The following is a 21,125-nucleotide window of genomic DNA, read 5'->3' as shown; positions in this document are numbered from 1 at the left end:
TCGATCTCCTGACCTTGTGATCCACCCGCCTCAGCCTCCCAAAGTGCTGGAATTACAGGCATGTGCCACCGTGCCCGGCCAGCATTAATATTTACAAGGCCAAGTAAAATGTAGAAGGCTTGCAATTGTATATAGACTTCTTTGAACCACCTCCCCCTAGAATTTTGTGTTATAGTTGTCACATATATTACATGCATTACATTGAAAATCCCACCACATAATTTTATAATTTTTTGTTTTCAGTAGTCATAAATATTTTAAAAGGCTTAAGAGGAAAAAATAATTATATATATACACACATATATACATACATATACATATGTACATATACAGATTCATACATATATATATAAATATATAAATATATATATGACAAAACAGACAGCTCTCATTCCTGCTACTTTGTCTTCGCTCTTGAAGATACAGATTTCTCTCTGGTATTATTTCCCTTTCCCCTGAAGGACTTGCTTTAGCATTTCTTTTAGAGGACTTCTGCTGGAGACACATTTCTTTAGTTTTCCTCCTCTCAGAATGTCTTTATTTCACCTTCATTCTGAAAAGCTATTTTTTCAGGATATAAAATCCTAAGTTGACAATTCTTTTCCCTCATCACTTAAAAAATATGTTGTGGTTCCATAGTTTCTGATGAGAATTCATGATGATTCCCCTGTGTGTAACATGTCATTTTTCTATAGCTGCTTTTCGATTTTTTTTTTTTTTTTTTTGAGACAGAGTTTCACTCTTGTTGCCCAGGCTGGAGTGCACCATCTCAGCTCACTGCAACCTCCACCTCCTGGGTTCAAGCGATTCTTCTGCCCTCAGCCTCCCGAGTAGCTGGGACTATAGGCGTGCACAACTACCCCTGGCTAATTTTCTTTTCTCTTTTTTTTTTTTTTATTTTGAGACAGAGTCTTGCTCTGTCGCCAAGCTGGAGTGCAGTGGCATGATCTTGGCTCACTGCAACCTCCGCCTCCCAGGTTTAAGTGATCCTCCTGCCTCAGCCTCCCGAGTAGCTGGGACTACAGGCATGTGCCACTATGCCCAGCTAATTTTTGTATTTTTAGTAGAGACAGGGTTTCACCATGTTGGCCAGGATGGTCTCGATCTCTTGACCTTGTGATCCACCCACCTTGGCCTCCCAAAGTGCTGGGATTACAGGTGTGAGCCACTGCACCCAGCCCAGATTTTTTTTTTTTAAATTTCAGAAATTTCATTATGGTGTGTTTAGACATGGTTTCCTTTCCATTTATTCTGTTTGGGGATGACCGAGATATTTGAATCTGTAAGTGTATGTTTTTCATCAGATTTGAGAAGTTTTCAGCCATTTTCTTTTTAATATCTTTTTCTCCCCCCAGTTTTTTAACTTCTTCTGGGATCCTAATGATAAGTATTTGACCTTTCAATAATGCCTGTATTAGTCAGTGTTCTCCAAAGAAACAGAATCAATAGAATCTATCTATCTATCTATCTATCTATCTATCTATCTATCTAATCAGAGATTTAGTACAAGAATTGGCTTACATGGTTATGAAGGCTGAGAAGTCTCATGATCTGTTGTCTGCAAGGTGCAGAAGCAGGAAAGCTGGTGATATAATTCATCTGAGTACAAAGGCCTGAGAACTAAGGGAGCCAATGGGATAAGCTCAGTTCAAGTCCAAAGGCCCAAGAATCAGCAGCAATATCTGAGGGCCAGAGAAGATGGATATCTCAATTCAAACAGCAGTGAATTAGCCTTTCCTCAGCATTTTTGTTCTATTCATGCCCTTAATGGATTGGAGATGTTCACCCACATCAGTGAGGGTAATCTTCTTTACTCAGTCTACTGATTCAAATGTTAATCTCTTCCAGAATCACACCTTCACAAACACACCCAGAAATAATGTTTTAGTAACTATCTGGGCATCCATTAACTCAGTCAAGTTGACATATTGAAATTAATCATCACAGTGCATACATATCCGAGAGTCTCTGTTTATTTTTTTCAGTCTTTTTACTTTCTGCTCTTTATATTAAAAAATTTCCATTGATCTATCTTTAAGTTCACTGATTCTTTTCTCCATCCTGTTATTGAGCATATTCAGTGCACTTTTTATTCCATAAATTGTAGTTTTCAGTTCTAAAATAATTGGCTCTTTTCTATAGCTTCTGCATCTCCCCTGAAGAGTTCTATCTCTCGAGATAGAACTGTTTCAGGTGTGTTTACTTTTACTTCAGATGCATGCTCATGTAGCAGTCATATGGCTGCTTTAAAGTCGTCTTTGGGCCGGGCGCGGTGGCCTGTAATCCCAGCACTTTGGGAGGCCAAGACGGGCGGATCACGAGGTCAGGAGATCGAGACCATCCTGGCTAACACGGTGAAACCCTATCTCTACTGAAAATACAAAAATTTAGCCGGGTGTGGTGGCAGGCGCCTGTAGTTCCAGCTACTCCGGAGGCTGAGGCAGGAGAACGGCGGCCTGAACCCAGGACGCGGAGCTTGCAGTGAGATGGCTCTACTGCGCTCCAGCCTGGGCAACAGAGCAAGACTCCGTCTCAGAAAAAAAAAAAAAAAAAAAAAAAGTCGTCTTTGGGCCAGGTACAGTGACTCACGCCTGTAATCTCAGCACTTTGGGAGGCCAAGGCGGGTGGATCACCTGAGGTCGGGAGTTTGAGACCAGCCTGGCCAACATGACGAAACCCCGTCTCTACTAAAAATACAAAAATTAGCTGGGCATGATGGCAGGCACCTGTAATCCCAGCTACTTGGGAGGCTAAGGCAGGGAGAATCGCTTGAACCCGGGAGGCAGAGGTTGCAGTGAGCTGAGATCATGCCACTGCACTCCAGCGTGGGCAACAGAGCAAGACTCTGTGTCAAAAAAAAATAAAAATAAAAATAAAAAAATTAAGTCGTCTTTGGCAATCTTGGTGTTGGCATCTATTGTCTTTTGAGAATTGGTCACATTTACCTGGTTCTGTGTCTGTCAAGTAATTTTGCTGCTAGATATTGTTAATGTTGTATTGGGTAGACTCTGAGTCCTGTTATAATCCTCTGGATTCCCGGGCAAAAACAAAGAAAAAAATAGAAAAAAATCATTTGGAAATTACTTTTTTTCCTGTTCGTTTTAGCAGACAACCTAACTGGTTAGTTTCAGACTGTAAGTTCTGTAGACAATGGCTTCAATGTCAGTTCAGTTTTCTAAACCTTTGTTGTACTTCTATGGGTATGTCTGATTCATCTACAACTCAGGGAGAGCCTGAGGTTTGTGCAGGTTGATGCACAGATTTGGAGAATCCGTATCTCCAATTCTCTTCTCTCTTGTTCCCTCCCACTCTCTCCACAGCCCACAGAGACCCCTCCCGCTCCTTTGGTCAGAAAGATGAGTTTCCTGTGGGAATTTTAACCATCCACGCTGCTGCTCTACCATGCAGCTTTATGATTGGAATCTCCTCTCTGGGCAAAGCTATGAAAGAAAAGAGAAAAAAATGGGAAACTCATTCCCTTACAGGTTGCTTCTTCAAGTTTTGACTCCTTTTCATAATCTGCTGCTGTTGTTTACTTTTCAGAACTTTTGGGTAGTTGCTTTTTATGTTTTGGACAGTGTCTTGTAATCAGCAGAAGAAAGAGACTGTACAGGGCTTATGGGGTGGACCAAGCCAGGATCAGAACACTCTATAAAATCTTAAAATACATTTATACTTTGACCCACTAATCCCATTTCAGGAACTCTGTCACTAAGAGAAAATCACCTGTACATAAGGATATATATATATTAATGGTTACTGCAGTATTTTTTGCAATGGCAAAATTAAATTAGAAGCAAACTGAATGATCATCAACAGGAATGGTTGAATATTCCTGCACTGTGGAATATTTTGTAGCTATTGAAATGAATGAGTTGAATCTATATCCACATGACAGATGATTGCTAGTTGTCCCTCAATATCAATTCCCCTCTTCTTACATAATATTAGATTTTTTTCCCCCAGTGAAAGACTACATTTCCTAGCCTTCCAGATATGGTTTGGATTTGCGTCCCTGCCCAAGTCTCATGTCAAATTGTAATCCCCAGTGTTGGAGGAGGGGCCTGATGGGAGGTGATTGAATCATGGGGCTGACTTCCCCCTTGCTGTTCTCCTGTTAGAGTTCTCCTGAGATCTGCTTGTTTAAAAGTGTGTAGCCCCTCCCCCATCTCTCTTCCTCCTGCCTCCTCCCTCTTCACCTTCTGCCATGATTGTAAGTTTCCTGAGGCCTTCTCAGCCATGCTGTACAGCCTGTGGAACATATGCCAATTAAACCTCTATTCTTTATAAATTACCCAGTCTCAGGTAATTCTTTTTAACGATGTGAGAACGGACTAATACACTTCCTTGGCTAGGCGGTGTTATGTGACTAAGTTCCAGCCAATAGGATGTGAGTGGAAGGAATATATGCAAATTTTTGTCTTGCTCTTTTTTTTGTTGTTGCTAAGACAGATGGTCTGGCTCTGTCTCCCAGGCTGGAGTGCAGTCGCGTAATCATGGCTCACTGCAGCCTCAAACTCCTGGGCTCAAGTGATCCTCCTGCCTTGGCCTCCCAAAGTTCTGGGATTACAGGCATGAGCCAAAGTGCCCAGGCTGCCTTGCTCTTAAAGGGAAGGAGCTTGTCCTCCTTTCCATCTTTCTTCCAACTGACTGAAATGGGACATGATAGAAGGAGTTGGAGTAACTGTCTTGAATAATGAGATGGAAGCTTTTTGTTGAGCCACAATATGAAAGGACATAGGTCTCCAGCATAGTCAAACTACTATACCAGTCCTAAATCACTGATCCACATTTTCAACTGGGAGATATATAAACTTATATCTCATATAAGTTTCTGTATTTTGTTATCTCTTTAATGTAGCAACCAAATTTATATCCTAAAAAATGTATCTATTGGCCTGAAAAGACATACATGAAATATTGAGAAAAGCAAATTGCAAGTAATGTGTACATTATGATTCTATATTTGTAAATATCAAATGTAACCCATAAATATTTGTGTGTGTATATATATATGTATATATATATATATACACACACACAAATATATATACATATGTATATATGTATGTGTGTATGTATATGTATATATATACACATAAGGTTATACATCAACTATTAGCTTTGGTTACCTCAAGTGTGAAGAATGGAGAGATGTTGGAGAATATTTAATATTTGCAATTAATACATGTATTTGGATTATATCATTTATGAGCAAATATTACTTTTTTCACAGCAATCGAAGTCTTTTATTGTTTTTTAAATTAACTAATTATTTTACAAAAACTATAGAATAAACGAATGAAGTAAGATTTATTTAGGATTCCCCTGGTGCCATCTCTCCGCACTTATAAGAGTTGTGTCCAGTTAAGAAAATTTATATCCTGGCCAGGCATGGTGGCTGATGCCTGTAATCTCAGCACTTTGGGAGGCTGAGGCAGGTGGATCACCAGAGGTTAGGAATTCAAGACCAGCCTGGGCAACATGGTGAAACCCCGTCTCTACTAAAAATACAAAAATCGACTGGGAGCTGTGGTATGCACTTGTAATCCCAGCTACTTGGGAGGCTGAGGCAGGAGAATCACTTGACCCCAGGAGGCAGAGGTTGTAGTGAGCTGAGATCGAGCCACTGCACTCCAGCCTGGGTGACAGAGTGAGACTCTGTCTCAAAAAAAAAAAAAAGAAAGAAAGAAAGAAGAAAGAAAAGAAAATTTATATCCCTTCTTTAGATGAAACGGGGAGAAGAAAAAGAGCCATTCCTCTGCTTGCTACTTCTTCATTGCTTTTAGCTGAAAATATTTGTGTCAAAGAGGCATAATCTGGAATGTCCCTTCCTGACTCCTTTCATGGCTAGTTTTGTTTAAGAAGCAATTCAAGCATAATTGCTAAAAACAAGTAAACTAGGTGAATGTAAATGGCTTCCAAGTTTATAAATCAAGTTTTCAATGACAATTGTTTTATAAACTATGTCTACTTACAATTACGCCCAAAAAATTTGGGGGGGAAACTTGAAGTCTTAAAATGAAATTAAATAATAGATATTCATAAAACAATTATTTTAGTTGACAAAAATTATATATACTTATTGTGTACAACATGATGTCTTCAAATATGTATACATTGTGGAATGGCTACATCAAGTTAATTAACATATGTATTATCTCACTTTTTTTTGTGATGAGAACACTTAAAATCTTCTCTGAGCAATTTTCAAGAATACAATATAGTATTATTAACTATAGTAAATATGTTGTAGAATAGAGTTCTTGAACTTATTTCTCCTATCCAACTATAATTTTTTATACTACTCAGGAGGCTGAGGCAGGAGAATCACTTGAACCTGCAAGGCAGAGGTTGTAGTGAGCCGAGATCATGCCACTGCACTCCAGCCTGGACGACAGAGTGAGACTCCTTCTCAAAAAAAAAAGAAAGAAAGAAAGAAAGTGATTTATGCAAGAAAGACGGCAGTACATGAGTCAACAGATGACAGTGAAGATGAAACTTTGTTTGGCTCTGCCTCAGATGACTGGCAAAATAAATGTGCATTTATATATTACATGATAAGATATTGAAGATATGTACATACCTATTTTAATGATCTTCCTCGTTAACTGAAATTTTTGATCAGCTGATCAACTGTAGATCTTGATATGTTAATAGAATATTAGTTATATTACTATAACTTAAATAGAAAATATGTTGGATATCAATCATGTATAAATATAATAAATAGAAAATAATTAAAGATATTAATATGAAATATTACATAATACATATGTAATATATATTATAGGTCAGACAAGAAGTTTCTTCAGTATGATGTCATTTTCTCAAGGGAAGCATTGCCAATGTCTGTGTGTACCTTCCCAGGACACAGATTACAAGATTGTTGTTACACAGAAGAGTGCTTGTGATATTTGCAATTTTCCTGTGAAAAATTTCTCTACAAATATTGTGATGTTCATTTTAAAAATACTTCCATTAGGCCAGGTGTGGAGGCTCACGTCTGTGATCCCAGCACTCTGGGTGCTGGGCGGATCACGAGATCAGGAGTTCGAGACCATCCTGGCCAACATGGTGAAACCCCGACTCTACTAAAAATACAAAAATTAGCTGGGCACGGTGGCACGAGCCTGTAATCCCAGCTACTCGGGAGGCTGAGGCAGGAGAATCGCTTGAACCCAGGAGGCGGAGGTTGCAGTGAGCCGCGATCATGCCATTGCACTCCAGCCAGGATGACAGTACAAACCTCCGATTCAAAAAACAAACAAACACTTCTACTAAAGAAAACAATCATGCCCATCATTGTCTGCAAGAGAAATGACTGGATATCTCATTTAGCTCACATTTTCTGCCCTGAAGAAGCAATAAAAAGGAATCAAAATACTCTTTCTTTTTTGGAATAGTCACCTGCTCACACTGGCAGAGTCTCAGTAGCCTAGAGTGGGGACAGACCTCACCACCATCCTATGTGCCCAGGTTCTGGTGCTTTGGGCTATTTGGGAAATGAAGACTCGCTCCTTCAGGCAGAGGCCAGGAGCAGGGCCTGTAACATCCAGTTAATACTTGACTCTGCATTTGGTTGGAAAGAAAGGGATTGGAGCCTCCTTTCAGCCAGTCTCTGTCTCAGTCCCATTTCAACAACAATGATAACAATGATAACAACAATGACAAGAGGTTCGACCTGGAGAGAGAAAGCTTCTCCCAATTTTCACAGATCATAAAATAGAGCCTTGGGGTCAGATGACAGTTTCAGTTTTCCACTTAGTTAATTTTATTTGTTACAGCTGTGCTTGCCTCTAAGGCAAGATTATGATTTGGAAAAAAAAATTATAACAGCAACAAAAATGTTATTATGGTTGGCTCTTGACAAGTAAGATTTTATTTTATTAGTAATTTTTGCACTGAGAGAAACTTTGGTTGACAGTTTCATTTTGTAAGATCTCCCTCTCTTAGATAGCCGTAGATTTCTTCTCCTTGATCGGAAAATCTTTAATCCAATAAACATAAAAGACACTCTGCATTATAGTCGTCCCTTGCAAAACGTTTTGTTTTCACAAACATCATATTTCACATAAAATATTGTGAAAGATTTAGCAGAGGGAGTTCAAGGTTGCCTTAGAAAATGGCACTTCCTAAAACTGCTCCCACAAATCAGATTTTTCTTCCTCTGTTGAAATCTCTGTGGTCTTGGCATTGTGAACATCCTTCTTTAAACATCTTCCCTTGCTTCTTTTTTTTCCGTGCCTGCTTCTCTAATCACTCCAAGGTTTTTTTTCACTGCCCTCTTTCTCATCCCAATCCCTAGCCTTGGAAAATCCCTAAAATTCCTTTTCTTGCCTCTCAGTAATCCCCAAACCCTTCCCATCTGTCCTCTCAACTCTCCTGTCTAACTGATGCTTCACACATAGTAAATGCTCATCAAGTTTTGAATGAATGAATGACTTCTAAATCTCACTCAATCCCAAGCTCCAGTCCCTCTGCTACTTCACACTCAGCACATCTGACCTACACAGTAGGTCCTGCTCCTCCCTACCTAGCCAGTTGGTTTTTTATCTCCCAGTTCCTGTGAAAGACAGAAATGTTCTTTGTTTTTCCTTTGTTTCGGCTTGCCCAAAGCCACACAACTCATTAGTACCTGGCCCGGGATCTTCTGACTCCAGGTCTGGTGGGGCTCTTGGCTTCTACTTTCAATCATCCAAACTCGGAACTTTAAAGCCAGTGTTGGTTCATCTCCATTATTCCTCCCTCAGAACCATCTGGTCACCAAGGCATGGTGCTTCTGTTCTTAAAATGTCTCTCTCTTTTTTTTTTTTTTGAGACAAGAGTCTCACTCTGTCACCAGGCTGGAGTGCAGTGGCACGATCTTGGCTCACTGCAACCTCCACCTCCTGCGTTCAAGTGATTCTTCTGCCTCAGCCTCCCGAGTAGCTGGGACTACAGGCACGTGCCACCACATCTGGCTAATTTTTGTATTTTTAGTAGAGATGGAGTTTCACCATGTTGGCCAGGATGGTCTTGATCTCTTGACCTCGTGATCCGCCTGCCTCAGCCTTCCAAAGTGCTGGGATTGCAGGCGTGAGCCACCATGCCTGGCCAAAATGTCTCTTATATATCTTTTCTTTCTTCTCCATCTTTCTGGCCACCACCTCCATCCAGTCCTAACACCATCCCCTGGTGTCTGGCCTCCTATGACAATCTTCATCAGCGCTCTATAACTCTGGCTGTCCTTAATCCATCCTGCACACTGCCACCCTCCCTTTGCCACCTCCTTTCTCTTCAACAAATCGAGTTTTAGGCCCAAGAGAATCTTTATAGATTAGAAAGCTCAACCCATTAATTAAGAAATGAGAAAGTGAAGGTCCCGGGAATTAAAACAACTTGTTCAGGGAGTCACACAGCTAATCATTCATTTCCTACACAAGAGCTTTCCATGGCTCCCTAGTCTCTGCTTCGTGGATGTTCAGCTCTATATTCCATTCCTTTTTTTTTTTTTTTTTTGAGACAGAGTCTCTCTCTGTAGCCCAGGCTGGAGTACAGTGGCGCGATCTTGGCTCACTATGACCTCCACCTCCTGGGTTTAAGCGATTCTCCTGCCTCAGCCTCCTGAGTAGCTGGGATTACAGGCATACACCACCATGCCCAGGTAATTTTTTTGTAGTTTTAGTAGAGACAGGGTTTTGCCATATTAGCCAGGCTGGTTTCAAACTCCTGACCTCAAGTGATCCACCTGCCTTGGCCTCCCAAAGTGCTGGGATTAAAAGCATGAGCCACGCTCCCGGCCTGTATTCCATTCCTTTTCCCTCTTCTGCCTCATTTGTTTCCCCAGAACAAGCCCACAATGGGGCAGATATAAAATTCAAAAAATCTGCCCATCTCAGTACTAGAAAAAGATTCATTTTTTGGAGAGAAAGTTGCAGGGCAAGATTCTTACTTCCAGGAGACCAGATTAAAATGGCCTGGGGAAGGGAAGAGAGAATAACTCAGAAGCCCAGGGGAGAAATGAGAAATATTCAACACAAAGGTGGAAGGTAGAAGAGACGCTGCTATCACAGGGCAGAAGAGAGGCTAGGAACCAACTTCCTGGAGCTGCTCCTGTCCTGTTCCCCATATCACACACCTCTGTGCCTTGCTTCACACAAAAAATAAGCCATTTTCCTGCAAGCTTTTGTCTTGGGCTCTGCTTCTTGGAAATTCAGACTAAGACAACCTCTCAGCACAGGCCACTCATCACCTGTGAAAATCTGCAATTTAACAGTCTGAACATATATAAATTCCACAAACAGAGGAGTGGGGGCCTAATGACTAAGGTGGACAAACAGAGGCAAAGGAAGGATTTTCCTATGAGTGGGACAGCAGTGGGCTGTCCCACCGATAAGAGTGTTTTAAAATAGCCAGGCGTGGTGGCACGTGCCTGTGGTCTCAGATACTCTGGAGGCTGAGGTGGGAGGATCACTTGAGCTCAGGAGACGGAGGTTGCAATGAGCCGAGATCGTGCCACTGCACGCTAGCCTGGGTAACAGAGAGAGACCCTGTCTCAAATTAAAAATAATTTTTGAAAAAGGGTGTTTTTGTTTACCTGGGAGACTTGAGTCACATCAGAGTGTCTAACAATGTGATTTATGGCAGGGGCTTTGGGCCACCTGGTATCTGTTCTACCTCCAGAGGGGCTGGAAAATAAAGGACAGCCTTTAGTCTATGACACACCGTCTGTGTGATCCAGCCCCAGTAAGAACTCTGGACATGAAGACTCAGGTGAGCTTCCCTGGTTGGCAATACTCCGTGTATATTTCAAACATCATTGCCAGGAAAGGTAGTGATGTCCATGACTCCACTGAGAGTAGACAACTGGGAGCAACATGTTTGAAACTTTCTAGGTGATATGGTTTGGCTGTGAACCCACCCAAATCTCATCTTGAATCGTAGCTCTCATAATCCCCACGTGTCCTGGGAAAGACCCAGTAGGAGGTAATTGAATCATGAGGGCGGGGTTTTCCCATGCTGTTCTCGTGACTGTGAATAAGTCTCACGAGATCTGATGGTTTTATAAAGGGCAGTTCCCTTGCACACACTCTTTCGTGCCTCCACGTAAGACATGGCTTTGCTTCTCCTTCACCTTCCTCCGTGATTGTGAGGCCTCCCCAGCCATGTGGAACCGTGAGTCCACTGAACCTCTTTTTCTTTATAAATTCCCCAGTCTCGGGTATGTCTTTATTAGGAGCATGAGAACAGACTGATACACCTGGACTCTGCCCCATGTGTCTCTTCTTTTCACTGATTCTAATCTGTATCTTTTCACCATAGTAAACCAAAGCAGTGGGCATAACAGTTTTGGTGCATTCTGTGAGTGCTTCCAGTGAATTGTCAAACCCGAGGATAGTCTTGGGGACCCCCTGAACTTACAAGTGCTATCAGAATAAAAAATGATCCTCTACACTGTCAAATAGGACAGACTAGGGAAGCCAACCTGTTGTAGGAAAAAGGGGAAGATGAGTAAACTATATTCTTCTGTCAGATCTAGTTGTACATTTCTTTCTGTGTTTGTTTCAGCTAGATGCCACCAGGCTTGTCACAGAATTCAGAGATTCGTTGTACCTATGACGAGGCCAAAGCATTAGAGATAGATGAGGGAGGTCTCTGTCCTCAATGCGTCTTCACCCCATTGTGGGGTGAAGCTGGGAATCTCTCTTAGGAAAAGGTGAGTTGGGAGGTAGGTGAGTGAAATGGACACTTGGAAGTTTTGACAACTTTTCTCCATGTGAAAATTGTTCCTCGTTAATCAAACTTGAAAAATCTGAGTAAGCTAACAGGTTTCCTTATTAAACTCATTTAGGCTGAGGACTCTTAGTATTTCTGCATTCATAGCACCAAGTACAATATACAGCATAGGGTTAATTCATGGTCATTCTAATTTTTAAATTAATCGTTTGGTATGTAATTTCATATAAGGTAAAAAAGAGGACTTCTGAACTTAATCTGAAAAGATGTCTCAATGTATTCTTACAAGCTCACCTTTGTTTGACGCTAATTTTAATTTTTCTGATTTGATTGGAAAAAAACATTTTGAAGAAAAAAGCACCCATAATATCCTATTATGAAAATTTTCTATATTATTATGTAGCCTCCATATTATCTGAAATCCCTGCTGAATATTCTCTATCGTTCATAAATATTCTGTATAGTTTGTAATCAAAGTATGCCTAAAGAAGATAACGCTGGTGCTGTGCAGAAGACAGTTTAGACAGTTGCACTGCTGATCAGGACCCAGTAATAGAGCCAGCAGACAGAAGAACCTGAGTCCTTTAGTCATCCATGGAGGAGAGCCCCAGCATCCTGGAATACCCTGCTGGACTGATATAAGCATCAGAAACTCGATTTTTTTTTTTTTTTTTAGCTGTTACATCTTGGTTCTGTTTATTATAGTAGTTGAATCTACTCTACTAATGCAAAAATTGATACCATGCTAGCCAGGTGTGGTGCCATGAAGAAGGGTACTGCCATAAGAAAGACCAAAAATATGTGATATCGTTCAGGTGCAGTAGCTCACGCCTGTAATCCCAACAATTCAGGAGGCCGAGGCAGGCGGATCAGGATGTCAAGAGATCGAGACCATCCTGGCCAATATGGTGAAACACCATCTCTACTAAAAATATAAAACTTAACCAGGCGTGGTGGCGGGTGCCTGTAATCTCAGCTACTTGGGAGGTCGAGGCAGGAGAATCACTTGAACCTGGGAGGCGGAGGTTGCAGTGAGCCGAGATCATGTCACTGCACTCCAGCCTGATGACAGAGCAAGACTCCATCTCAAAAAAAAAAAAAAAAAAAAAGGTGCCATTGGCTTCACAGTTGAGCAGCAGGAAAGGAAAAAATAGTATGCTATAAATCTGAACATTCTAAAGTCTATGCTGTCAACCACACTGCAGAGCCAAAATAGGGCTTCCTGACTCACTCGCTGTGAATGGTTACAAGTGTGCTGATACATTGATGACCTCTGCCTTCCAAGGGAACTCAGAGTTCAAGGTGGCCAAGCTCCCCAGCCTGGCTGCCTCCAGCCAAGAGCAGCCTCATGTTTACCACTAGTGAGCCGTTTAAATACTAAATAAATATAAAGCAATTTTTTCATTCCTTTTGACTGAAAAAGAAAGCAACCTCTGTAAACTCTCTTATAAAACCACTCAGACTTTTTTCTGTCTTGAGTTATATAAATGATTAAAAACCCTAGCCAATTTCAAACTAGTTTCTTCTCCCCCTTTTTCCCCAACTTCCTAAATCAAAGACTGTCAAAGTCAGCATATATCATGAGTCTCCTGTATTAAGTAGATTACTTTTTTTTTCTGCCCTGCTTAACTATAATCACAGGTAGCATGAGAATTACAAGGAATTTCATCACTGAATTTCCTTTTCAAAAATTTACTTAAATCAAGAATTTGTGGTTACCAAGAGTGATAGTAGGAAGTGGGGTAATCCATGCTGTCTATACAAGTAGGGCATATTATTAATGCGCTTTGTTCCAAATTGTGAAAACAGGCCAGCTGGTGAAGACCCAACAACAAACTAAGGCCCAGGTGGGTCAAATTCCAAACTTGAGACATGGCTAAGACATCGATTTTTCTTGGTTCAGTTGTATATTCTCAAGGAGCTCTCATATTATACCTTTTTAAAAAGTGTATGCCTTAAAAAGGATTAAAATGGCAAACTTTGTTATGTATATTTTACCACAATTTTTAAAAAGGTATATGAGACAAGAAGCTTTACTTCTGACCTGCCTATTCCCAGATGCATAGAATATCATAGAATATCAATGTGAGAACCTTAGAGATTGCCTAGACATTTTGATTATTAAGCACTTGATATTTACTCATTTATACCTCAACTTATTTCAGGAAGTTCAAGGCAACTTAAAAGCTATATAAAATATAGTGAGACAGGCCGGGCACGGTGGCTCACGCCTGTAATCCTAGCAGAATTTTATTTTGGGAGGGCTGAGGTGGGGGGAATCACTTGAGGCCAGGAGTTCGAGACCAGCCTGGCCAACATGGTGAAACCCTGTCTCTACTAAAAATACAAAAATTAGCCGGGCATGGTGGCACATGCTTGTAATCCCAGCTACTTGGGAAGTTGAGGCAGGAGAATCACTTGAACCTGGGAGGTAGAAGTTGCAGTGAGCCGAGAACATGCCACTGCACTCCAGCCTGGGCGACAGAGCAAGACTCTGTCTCAAAAAAAAAAATTATATATATGTGTGTGTGTGTGTGTGTGTGTGTATATAGTGTGTATATGTGTGTGTGTGTACATATGTGTGTGTATATATGTATATATAGTGATGCAATATAAAATAGAAGTAGTAGGTAAGAACTTTATAATTATTTTGATACTTTCAAAAATTACCATTTTTAAAAGATAATTTTCAAAGTAGGATAGAATCACAACATAAATTCATATGTAAAAATTAAACTGTATATTAATGGGGAAACTGGTACAGAGATTGTAACCAGTTTAAGGGAGAAGTTGAAAAACAGACATATTTACAGATCACGAATATTGAAATGACTGTTCAGATGGAAGTAAAACTGTCCTCTTCCTCTGTGGAAGAAGGAAGCCAATTGAACCTCTACTATACAGGACAGAATTTGCTTGTCCATAGATAAGAATTATTCTGCGTTGCTACCAATACCAATAATCTACAATGTACAGAGTTACAAAATGGCTTCCACATACTCGAAATCGGATAACCCTCAGAAGGGTGTCCTATAGAGCCTAGACAATGCACAGTTTCCAAAGGGAAGAACAAATATTTCCCTGTATATTAAACATGCCAAGAATAAAGCTAATATAAAACTACATACCAGGTTAGAATAAGATATAATTATATTTTCACAAACACAAATCCAAACTACTGCAAATCTAGAAATTTACTCGCACTTTTCTTCATGCTTTATTTGTATCAGAATCCAACTGGAATATTGATTTGCAAGTCTAACCCATGAACTTTATTCGTCTTCTTTTCGTTTTGAGATAGGGTCTCACTTCCATTTCCCAGGCTGGAGTGCAGTGGTGCAATCTTGGCTCACAGTAGCCTCGACCTCCTGGGCTCAAGTGATCCTCCTGCCTCAGCCTCCCAAGTAGCTGGGACAACAGGTGCACACCACCATGCCCACCTAATTTTTTTGTATTTTTTGTAGAGATGGGATTTTGCCATGTTGCCCAGGCTGGTCTTGAACTCCTGGGCTCAAGCAATCCACCTGCCTTAGCCTTCCAAAGTGCTGGGATTACAGGTATGAGCGACCGTGCCCGGCCTATTTGTCTTCTAATCCCTGTAATATTCTCATATGTATGAAAATGTTTTATGATATTATTTTGGATAATACTTCAAGAAAGAAACTTTTTTTTCAGCTGTGTGAGCTTCCTCCTCTATTATTTTGGATGTTTTCATCTATTTGTATGGTTTATTCTTTTCATTTTTTAAAATAAAGACTGAGAATATGATAAGCCTGACACTAATGGGATTGGATTAGTTGTCACATCTGGGGAATTGCAGATTTTTGAGAACCCTCTGTAGCATCAAGCTATTGTCAGAAAAGGTGAAATTTAGAGGTGCCTTTAAAATTGACTGTGGCACCTCTTTTTTTTTTTTTTTTGAGACAGAGTCCTCGCTCTGTCACCCAGGCTGGAGTGCAATGGTGCGACCTTGGCTCACTGCAACCTCCACCTCCTGGGTTCAAGCAGTTCTCCTGCCTCAGCCTCCTGAGTAGCTGGGATTACAGGCGCCCACCACCACACCCGGCTAATTTTTGTATTTTTAGTAGAGTCGGGATTTCGCCATGTTGGCCAGGCTGGTCTTGAACTCCTGACCTCAGGTTATCCACCCGCCTCGGCCTCCCAAGGTGCTGGGATTACAGGCGTGAGCCATCGCCCCCGGCCTCGACTGTGGCACCTCTTTATGGGTCTTGGGAGCAGCTATAAATTAAGAGCCTGCCAAAATCATTGGAACTGAACGTCTGCTACTGCCCATTGTTCAAAGCCATAAGGTGAGACCCTGTTGGCCAGAGTTCATTCTGACCTCCGTCTGAGTTCGTATAGCAAAAGAAATGTGTGTAACAGCACAAGTCGCTCCTCGGAAAATTCAGGTCAGGGGAGAACCCAACCCTCCAGATTACCAGAAGAGCAATTCAACTCTGAAGATGAATTCAGTTTATCCTTGTGACTCAATTTAAACCCTGGGCCCACAGCCAGTCCACCAGGAAAATGGTTTTTTCCCCCTCTCTGGGGACCTCCCTCCTCAGATGACTCCAAGCACCATTAGGGATGTTTATTCAGTATAAGAGGGGTGGGTCCTGGATACTACTCCTGAGGGGAGAAAAAAAAGAAAAAAGAAAACAAAAAAAACCTCAGGCTGTCAGGAATTCAATTCTTTTCAGCTACTGCTGATCACTGCCACTAGGTGTCGCTATTGAAAGCTAAGTTATCCACCCGACCCTTGTCCAATTCAATTCTTTTCCTGTTGTTTTCGATTTTTTTTTTTTTTTTCTTTTTTCTTTTTTAAGACGGAGTCTCACTCTGTCACCCAGGCTGAAGTGCAGTGGTGCAATCTCGGCTCACTGCAACCCCTGCCTCCCAGGTTCAAACGATTCTCCTGCCTTAGTCTCCCAAGTAGCTGGGATTACAGGCGCCCGCCACTACGCCCGGCTAATTTTTGTATTTTTAGTAAAGACGGGGTTTCACCATGTTGGCCAGGCTGGTCTTGAACTCCTGGCATTAAATGATCCACCCGCCTCAGCCTCCCAAAGTACTGGGATTACAAGTGTGAGCCACTGCGACCGGCCCATTTTTTGTTTGTTTGTTTTTTGTTTAAGGGACGGATTGAAGAACGTAAACAATTAAATCTAAAATCCTGTCGCTAAATGTCACGATGTAATAAGGTAATAATTTACAAGAGAAACTTGGACATTTGAGTACATGCTTTGCCTGTTGTGGCCACCTACCTGCTCTAATCTCGGACCCTTACCTATAATTTTGTATATCCCAGGTTTTCATGAAGCAGATGGGGAAGATTGGGAGCACCCATGCTGGGATCCAAGAGCTTTGACACACTGAGTTATTTGTTCTGAAATTTTCTTTGACTGTCTAGCATCATTCCTTTTTTCAATTCTACTGACTCCTTCCCATAGGCAAGCAAAACATGCTACAATATTTCCCATTTGCAAAAGGGTCTTCCTTTGACTCTGCATCACCTGCAGTTTCTGCCTAATTTCTCGGACTCTATTCACAGAAGAGTTCAAGCGTTGACTGTTCTCACTGTCCCCACATCCTCTCCTCCCATTTGCTTTCCAATCAGGCTTTTATGTCCTTTGAAAAACACTTGTTACCAGATCCAATGTTCAGTTGATCACAGTCCTCATCCATATTGGTTGTCATTGCCGTGGTTGGCCACATATTCCTTCCTTCTGAAACCCTCTCATCTGGCTGCACGCTGCTGACTTATTTGTAGCCTGCCTGGGCTCTCTTTCTTGGTCTTGGCTGCATCCTTCCCATCCTCATGATCTCTTGCAGTGGGCGCTCCAGGTCTGGGCCATTGTCTCTAGACAGGCCACGCCCTAAGTGACCTCATCCAGCCCTGTGACTTTCTACCATCTACACACTGTGACTCCCAAATTAATGTCTCATCCCTGACCTCCCCCCCACCGATTCCAGCCTCCGCATTCAGCTGCCTGTTTGACATCTCTACGTGGTTGTCTAACAGGTGTCTTGAATTTACTATCAGCAATCTAACTCTTGCTTTTTCCCTCAAAACCTGTTCCTCCTTGAGTCTCACCCATTTCAGTAAATAGTGTTCCTAATTCACCCAGTTGCTCAGACCAAACACTGTGGAGCCATCTCAGACTCCTCTCAGACTCCATCCCCAAATCCAATCCAACAGCAACTCCCATTGGCTCCAGCTTCAAAATGCGTTTTTCGTTGTTGTTGTTGTTTGAGACGGAGTCTCATTCTGTCACCCAGGCTGGAGTGCAGTGGTGTTATCGCGGCTCACTGCAACCTCTGCCTCCCGGGTTCAAGGGATTCTCCTGCCTCAGTCTCCTGAGTAGCTGGGATTACAAGAGCACACCACCATGCCCAGCTAATTTTTGTTTTGTTTTGTTTTGTTTTGAGTGGTTCGGTTTCTTAATTATTTTAAGCAGTTGTTTTTTGTATTAAAATACTGCAACTCATGTCTTTGGCAAAGTTTCCACTTTCTTATCAGAGACAAAAGCCAGAATAATACAAAAAGTGTTCCTTTCCCCCATTCCTCAAGCATCACGTCCAACAATTTGGCAGCTGGAAGCTGTTTTTGACAGTTGTGACTGGTATTTGGTGATATAAACAAGATTATAGAGGCACTAAACCATAAATGTAGTTTCATTTTTTTTGGTCATTACTATCATTTTACAAAATATTTAACTTCTATTTTGAACATTAAAATGTAGTCCAGCTTTTTAAAACTACAATTAACCACCACATTTTTTACAGGACCAAAAAGTTTGTGCTTTAAAAAATGATCATTTAGAACAATTAATTAGAATTAGGAATGCTTAATGCCTACCTTAAGTGGATACCTAATTGATTGCCCCCCCAAAAATTGTAGTCTCTTTAATGATGTTCAAGTTGCAACATTGAGGCTGCTTTGGTGGTGCTATCGAGATGATAATCTGTTTGCAAATGCCAAATGAAAACTCTTTGTTGGCAGATTGAGCTGTGTGCTGAATTAAACACAAATCAGTTTAGGCATCTTCACTTTTCATTGTCTTATCTCATTGGAAATTATACATAATGTAAACAGTAGAACCCGATTCACTGATTTTTTTTCCTTAGTTTAATACAAGTGTGCCTCACTTTAAGCAAAATATATGAAATGATTTCTGAAACAGGAGTTTCCTTACTTTTTCAGTTAAAAATATTTGCTTACAGAATTTCTTTAAGTAACAAGGCTTCTTTGGCCTGTTTGGAGTATTCAGATTACAGAAATTCATTTCACACACAACTTCTTTGAAATACCTACATTGCATAAAATGAGGCACACAGATACATGTGCCCATTCCATCAAGATTACCTCATTATTTTGTGGTTATTTTATATTTTTCATTCTGTCACTATTAACACTTTAGTATGCCAGGTTCATTCACTCCCTATTTTACTTGAGATGAGCTAGTGTTTCTAAGGAGTGTTTCATAATCTCTTGTCCCAAACTAGGCTGGTTTGGGAATCCAGTGAGAGTGACTGAAAACTGAAATTCAAGTCCTGAACGTCCTTCCAGAACACAGCCTATCACCCTGTGGAGATAACACCCAAACTATCTCAGAGGACCCCCACCTGTGGCAGTGAAAATCATGTGAGAGTAATAGTTCAAAAGAAAAAAGTGCTGGGCACTGTGGCTCATGCCTGTAATCTCAGCACTTTGGGAGGCTGAGGCGGGAGGATCACTTGAGCCCAGGTGTTTGAGACCAGTCTGGGCAACATAGGGAGACCCCGTCTCTACAGAAAAATTGGCCAGGCATGGTGGCTCATGCCTGTAATCCCAGCACTTTGGGAGGCTGAAGTGGACAGATCAGCTGAGGTCAGAGTTTCGAGACCAGCCTGGCCAACATGGCAAAACCCCATCTCTACTAAAAAAAGCAAAAATCAGCCAGTTGTGGTGGCACACACCTGTAATCCCAGCTACTCGGGAGGCTGAGTCAGGGGAGAATTGCTTGAACCTGGGAGACTGAGGTTGCAGTGAGCTGAGATCATGCCACTGCACTCCAGCCTGGGAGACAGAGCAAGCATCCATCAAAAACACAAAAACAAAAACCCGGGCCTGGTGGCACATGCCTGTAGTCCCTGCTACTCGGGAGGCTGAGGTGGGAGGATCACATGAGCCTGGGAGGTCTAGGCTGCAGGGGGCTGTGATCCTGCCCCTGCTCTGCAGCCTGGGCTATACAGCAAGACAAAAGAAAAAAGTTAGTGGTAACAGGATAAACTGCACAACCATATATTATTCCTTCACATTCATGAAGCAGGTCAATCTGAAGCTTGAGGACGACTTCCATTCCTCTAGGTGAATCTATCAAGAAATGCCTTGGTAGAACTAAGAGTGCCAATGGTATCAGCAAGGCCAGTCTGTTTCCCTGTGATTCACGGTAATTCTCAGTATGAATTTGACATGGGCTTCCTACACAGTGCCTATCGACACTTGCAGACACACTGTAAAAGCATTTGTTACATTTACTTTTCCTTTTGTCATTAGGTCTTTTATTACAGAGGCCACTCTGCACTCCACAATCACACACTTATACAGCTCCGCCTTGCCAAGCAGTGTAGACCCTCACAGATTTTGGATAGCTATCCTTGCACTGTTCTCAACACTGTGTCCCCAGTGTTGAACTGAAGCAGCTCCTTCCACGTTCCCTGCCCGTTAATTAGCCAGGCCACTGTCCACTTTGTCACAAACATTATATTAACAGAAAAACTGGCCCATGCCATATTCCATTATGAGCGATTATTTTTAATTCGATTAAATTCCAATGTTGATTGAGAGAACCTGGTAGAGATTGAATTGCTATATGTACTTTCTTAGTCTTCTTCTTCATATCATATTCTGACCATTTATCTTCTACACCTGGCTGACCTGCATGTTCCTTGTGGTGTAACTTCTACTTGGTGTTTGCGCTTAGCTTCGTTTTCCAATTTAAATTGTGAGATACATTTTTAAACCTATCTAAGAAATAGCCCTGATATTGAAATGGCTTCTGTGGAATCGGTTTGACAGATGTAAGTCTGTGATTCTTTGGCTTTGGTTTTTGTGCCTGTTACAGTTTTACACACATTCATTCAGAGGAAGACATTACCATCAATGTGTTGTTTCTTTTTTCAAATTCCAGTGTGTTTTTAAAGACCTATATTTCACTAAGCAGTGTACTTGTTGAAACTGATGCGAGTGACTTTGTTTCCACATGCAATAGAGCATCAGATACTGGAGTTTGCCAGGGATAGAATGGTTGGATTCAGGAATATTTAGCTGACTCATTGCAGGAAGTTATCCTGTAATCCCAGCTACTCAGGAGGCTAAGGTGAGAGGATCACTTGAGCACAGGAGGCTACAGTGAGCTATGATC

Source organism: Pan troglodytes, chromosome 6 (assembly GCF_028858775.2).
Source record: "Pan troglodytes isolate AG18354 chromosome 6, NHGRI_mPanTro3-v2.0_pri, whole genome shotgun sequence".
Lineage (NCBI taxonomy): Eukaryota > Metazoa > Chordata > Mammalia > Primates > Hominidae > Pan > Pan troglodytes.
This window is presented reverse-complemented; position numbering follows the sequence as displayed.